General features: G+C 36.0%; 1 pseudogene; it reads right to left on the bottom strand.

Moving 5' to 3' along the window:
* Positions 1–2775: 2775 nt before the first annotated feature.
* Positions 2776–6000, bottom strand: part of LOC142178137 (uncharacterized) — a 149467-nt pseudogene continuing 146242 nt past the window's right edge.

Here is a 6000-nt window from a genome sequence, read left to right as displayed (position 1 = left end):
GAGACCACCCGTGATCGAGACCAAAGCGGGAAAGAGATCGAGCGAGATCGACGGAAGCCAGCTAAGTCGAATAACAAAAAGTTGAGATATCCGTGATTAGGCAAGGATCGTGGCGAAAATCTCAGCACGTATCAAGTCAAGAATGGTTATTTAGCCAATCATGAAATTTGCTTCTGTATTTAGAATTGTACCATAAGTAGAATTCCTCTACTATATAAAGGGGGTTCTAATCATTTTGAGATCATCATATTCACGCATAACAAAGCAATACATTACATTTTCTCTCTTAATCTCTGTTGTTCAGTTCATACTTTCCATCAGCATACTCAGTTGTTTTGAGGGCGATCTAGCTCGAGGGCCATAATCGCTCACTATACTGGTTTGCTTTATTTTATAGTTAATTTCTAACATTAATTCTCATATTTTTCAATTTGTGCCAAATGAAATCACATATCCTTAAAACCACTTATAAGTTTTAATTGTCATCCAATTTTAAGGGTAAACAATAATATACTTATCATAAAGGTGGTATAATGCATTATCATGCCCTATACTATAGAAATAGCAAATCGCATTGACCAGATCATAGCTAATTATAGTGGTTTCTCAAAATGATTCCACCAAAGGATATACTCATGTGAAAGATCACTATCATCCTGATGATCCATAAGAGTCCAAGATCCGTCTTCTTGTTGAACCATTCCCTTATTTTTCACGATCCACCATACCACTCTTACATCATATTCATTCTTCAATACGTTCGCTTCCTTATTCACTAGAGCAATATCTCGGTTTTGTTAGTAAACTGTATTTGTAAAATAATTCTGGAGAAATAAAATAACATATAGAAATATAAACAAAATAAAACTCACTAAATTCAAAATGTTTCCTTAAATAATTTAATCCCCTCCTAGTACCCAAGGTTATGGATTATTTCCTCCCAGGATAGAACGAATTACACACTGGTGTAGTGGTACTTCAAACCCCAGTGTTTCAGCGAACACAAAGTTCGTAGCAAATTTCACTTATTGTTGCTTTCTCTGAAATTAAAACAATGCAGAAAAAGGACGAGAAACTCAAAAAATCATATAGAAAATATGAGAGAATGGACTTGTATTTATAGCCAATGTTAGGGTGAAATCTGAAGAGGTGCAACTCTTCAAAATGGCTGTTTATGCAAAATGTCCATAGCATAAATGCCATAACATAAATGGCTATTTACTCAACAATAAACTGGGAGAATTGAAGAGAGTGGTTAATTTTCTGTTACAAAAATAGAAAACGAAAAAATTGAAAATGGTTGGATTTATTATTAATATTATTGGATTTAGTATTAATATTCTTTAATTAAAATGGATATTTTGTAACATTTGTGTTAATATTTACTATTAACAAATAAATTTGGTCCAAAAAATTAATCAATCATTTGACCAAATCCAAATTCAAATCCAAATCCGAATCCGAATCCGAATCCGAAGCCGAAGTCGAAGTCGAGCTGAGTGAGTGATGATGATGGCGGCGCGAGGTTTGACTTCTTCTCAACTCTTTCAGAGCTAGAAGAAGAGCAATTGCTCCGCCGCTGGTTGCTCACCGGCCGACCAAGTCGAGGAAGCAGCTTCCTTTTGCGGAACAGTTTTTGAAGTTTTAGCCATTTTACTTTTACGAGTTAAGAAGAATGGAACTGAGGGGAAACATTTGGTATTTTATGATGTAAGAGGCAAAGAAATACCAAAGATCTGAAAGTTCTGAGCTTTTGGGGAGGCGATGGATTTTGGAGAAAAAGATTTGAAAGTAAAGTTTGGGCAAAAGACGGAAGATACATTTATAGGTTGAAGATGATGGTTCAGAACCGGTAGTGTCCGACAACAACTAACATGCATTAAATGCCTCGGCATCTGAACCGATGGGACATTTCAGTGCCCATTTGTCCCTGACATAATGGTCAAGCTCGTCGCTTATGTCATGACCCATCGAGATGGGATTGGAAAAGATCAAGTCATTTCTTGTCGTTAATATCCAAAAAAATGAGGGGACTATTTGTATACGGTAAAAATCTAGCTTGCCCTTTTTGTGAGACTGATCGAGGCTGGAGCACGATAGGTCAAGGATCAGGTTCGATTTATATCGGACCATGGCACAGAGATGGATTGTTAATCTCATGAATCAATGATCGATCAAGATCGAGACCACCCGTGATCGAGACCGAAGCGGGATAGAGATCGAGTGAGATCGACGGAAGCCAGCTAAGTCGAATAACAAAAAGTTGAGATATTCGTGATTAGGCAAGGATCGTGGCGAAAATCTCAGCACGTATCAAGTCAAGAATGGTTATTTAGCCAATCATGAAATTTGCTTCTGTATTTAGAATTGTACCATAAGTAGAATTCCTCTACTATATAATGGGGGTTCTAATCATTTTGTGATCATCATATTCACGCATAACAAAGCAATACATTACATTTTCTCTCTTAAGCTCTGTTGTTCAGTTCATACTTTCCATTAGCATACTCAGTTGTTTTGAGGGCGATCTAGCTCGAGGGCCATAATCGCTCACTATACTGGTTTGCTTTATTTTATAGTTAATTTCTAACATTAATTCTCATATTTTTCAATTTGTTCCAAATGAAATCACATATCCTTAAAACCACTTATAAGTTTTAATTGTCATCCAATTTTAAGGGTAACCAATAATATACTTATCATAAAGGTGGTATAATGCATTATCATGCCCTGTACTATAGAAATAGCAAATCGCCTTGACCAGATCATAGCTAATTATAGTGGTTTCTCAAAATGATTCCACCAAAGGATATACTCATGTGAAAGATCACTATCATCCTGATGATCCATGAGAGTCCAAGATCCGTCTTCTTGTTGAACCATTCCCTTATTTTTCACGATCCACCACACCACTGGTACATCATATTCATTCTTCAATACGTTCGCTTCCTTATTCACTAGGGCAATATCTCGGTTTTGTTAGTAAACTGTATTTGTAAAATAATTCTGGAGAAATAAAATAACATATAGAAATATAAACAAAATAAAACTCACTAAATTCACAGTGTTTCCTTAAAGAATTTAATCCCCTCCTAGTACCCAAGGTTATGGATTATTTCCTCCCAGGATAGAACGAATTACACACTGGTGTAGTGGTACTTCAAACCCCAGTGTTTCAGCGAACACAAAGTTCGTAGCAAATTACACTTATTGTTGCTTTCTCTGAAATTAAAACAATGCAGAAAAAGGACGAGAAACTCAAAAAATCATATAGAAAATATGAGAGAATGGACTTGTATTTATAGCCAATGTTAGGGTGAAATCTGAAGAGGTGCAACTCTTCAAAATGGCTGTTTATGCAAAATGTCCATAGCATAAATGCCATAACATAAATGGCTATTTACTCAACAATAAACTGGGAGAATTGAAGAGAGTGGTTAATTTTCTGTTACAAAAATAGAAAACGAAAAAATTGAAAATGGTTGGATTTATTATTAATATTATTGGATTTAGTATTAATATTCTTTAATTAAAATGGATATTTTGTTACATTTGTGTTAATATTTACTATTAACAAATAAATTTGGTCCAAAAAATTAATCAATCATTTGACCAAATCCAAATTCAAATCCAAATCCGAATCCGAATCCGAATCCGAAGCCGAAGTCGAAGTCGAGCTGAGTGAGTGATGATGACGGCGGCGCGAGGTTTGACTTCTTCTCAACTCTTTCAGAGCTAGAAGAAGAGCAATTGCTCCGCCGCTGGTTGCTCACCGGCCGACCAAGACGAGGAAGCAGCTTCCTTTTGCGGAACAGTTTTTGAAGTTTTAGCCATTTTACTTTTACGAGTGAAGAAGAATGGAACTGAGGGGAAACATTTGGTATTTTATGATGTAAGAGGCAAAGAAATACCAAAGATCTGAAAGTTCTGAGCTTTTGGGGAGGCGATGGATTTTGGAGAAAAAGATTTGAAAGTAAAGTTTGGGCAAAAGACGGAAGATACATTTATAGGTTGAAGATGATGGTTCAGAACTGGTAGTGTCCGACAACAACTAACATGCATTAAATGCCTCGGCATCTGAACCGATGGGACATTTCAGTGCCCACTTGTCCCTGACATAATGGTCAAGCTCGTCGCTTATGTCATGACCCATCGAGATGGGATTGGAAAAGATCAAGTCATTTCTTGTCGTTAATCTCCAAAAAAATGAGGGGACTATTTGTATACGGTAAAAATCGGGCTTGCCCTTTTTGTGAGACTGATCGAGGCTGGAGCACCATAGGTCAGGGATCAGGTTCGATTTATATCGGACCATGGCACAGAGATGGATTGTTAATCTCATGAATCAATGATCGATCAAGATCGAGACCACCTGTGATCGAGACCGAAGCGGGATAGAGATCGAGTGAGATCGACGGAAGCCAGCTAAGTCGAATAACAAAAAGTTGAGATATCCGTGATTAGGCAAGGATCGTGGCGAAAATCTCAGCACGTATCAAGTCAAGAATGGTTATTTAGCCAATCATGAAATTTGCTTCTGTATTTAGAATAGTACCATAAGTAGAATTCCTCTACTATATAATGGGGGTTCTAATCATTTTGTGATCATCATATTCACGCATAACAAAGCAATACATTACATTTTCTCTCTTAAGCTCTGTTGTTCAGTTCATACTTTCCATTAGCATACTCAGTTGTTTTGAGGGCGATCTAGCTCGAGGGCCATAATCGCTCACTATACTGGTTTGCTTTATTTTATAGTTAATTTCTAACACTAATTCTCATATTTTTCAATTTGTGCCAAATGAAATCACATATCCTTAAAACCACTTATAAGTTTTAATTGTCATCCAATTTTAAGGGTAAACAATAATATACTTATCATAAAGGTGGTATAATGCATTATCATGCCCTGTACTATAGAAATAGCAAATCGCCTTGACCAGATCATAGCTAATTATAGTGGTTTCTCAAAATGATTCCACCAAAGGATATACTCATGTGAAAGATCACTATCATCCTGATGATCCATGAGAGTCCAAGATCCGTCTTCTTGTTGAACCATTCCCTTATTTTTCACGATCCACCACACCACTGGTACATCATATTCATTCTTCAATACGTTCGCTTCCTTATTCACTAGAGCAATATCTCGGTTTTGTTAGTAAAATGTTTTTGTAAAATAATTCTGGAGAAATAAAATAACATATAGAAATATAAACAAAATTAAACTCACTAAATTCACAGTGTTTCCTTAAGGAATTTAATCCCCTCCTAGTACCCAAGGTTATGGATTATTTCCTCCCAGGATAGAACGAATTACACACTGGTGTAGTGGTACTTCAAACCCCAGTGTTTCAGCGAACACAAAGTTCGGTAGCAAATCACACTTATTGTTGCTTTCTCTGAAATTAAAACAATGTAGAAAAAGGACGAGAAACTCAGAAAATCATATAGAAAATCTGAGAGAATGGACTTGTATTTATAGCCAATGTTAGGGTGAAATCCGAAGAGGTGCAACTCTTCAAAATGGCTGTTTATGCAAAATGTCCATAGCATAAATGTCATAACATAAATGGCTATTTACTCAACAATAAACCGGGAGAATTGAAGAGGGTGGTTCATTTTCTGTTACAAAAATAGAAAACGAAAAAATTGAAAATGGTTGGATTTATTATTAATATTATTGGATTTAGTATTAATATTCTTTAATTAAAAAGGATATTTTGTAACATTTGTGTTAATATTTACTATTAACAAATAAATTCGGTCCAAAATATTAATCAATCATTTGACCAAATCCAAATTCAAATCCAAATCTGAATCCGAATCTGAATCCGAAGCCGAAGTCGAAGTCGAGCCGAGTGAGTGATGATGACAGCGGCACGAGGTTTGACTTCTTCTCAACTCTTTAAGAGCTAGAAGAAGAGCAATTGCTTATATATCCATAAAAACCTCTTCCTCTTCCAATATGGGACAATGTCCCTTCATCAAGGAGGG

The sequence above is a fragment of the Nicotiana tabacum genome, chromosome 3 (genome assembly GCF_000715075.1).
Source record: "Nicotiana tabacum cultivar K326 chromosome 3, ASM71507v2, whole genome shotgun sequence".
In the NCBI taxonomy this organism is placed as follows: Eukaryota; Viridiplantae; Streptophyta; class Magnoliopsida; order Solanales; family Solanaceae; genus Nicotiana; species Nicotiana tabacum.
Note: the sequence above shows the minus strand (reverse complement) of the source record. Positions and strands in the feature narration are given on the sequence as shown.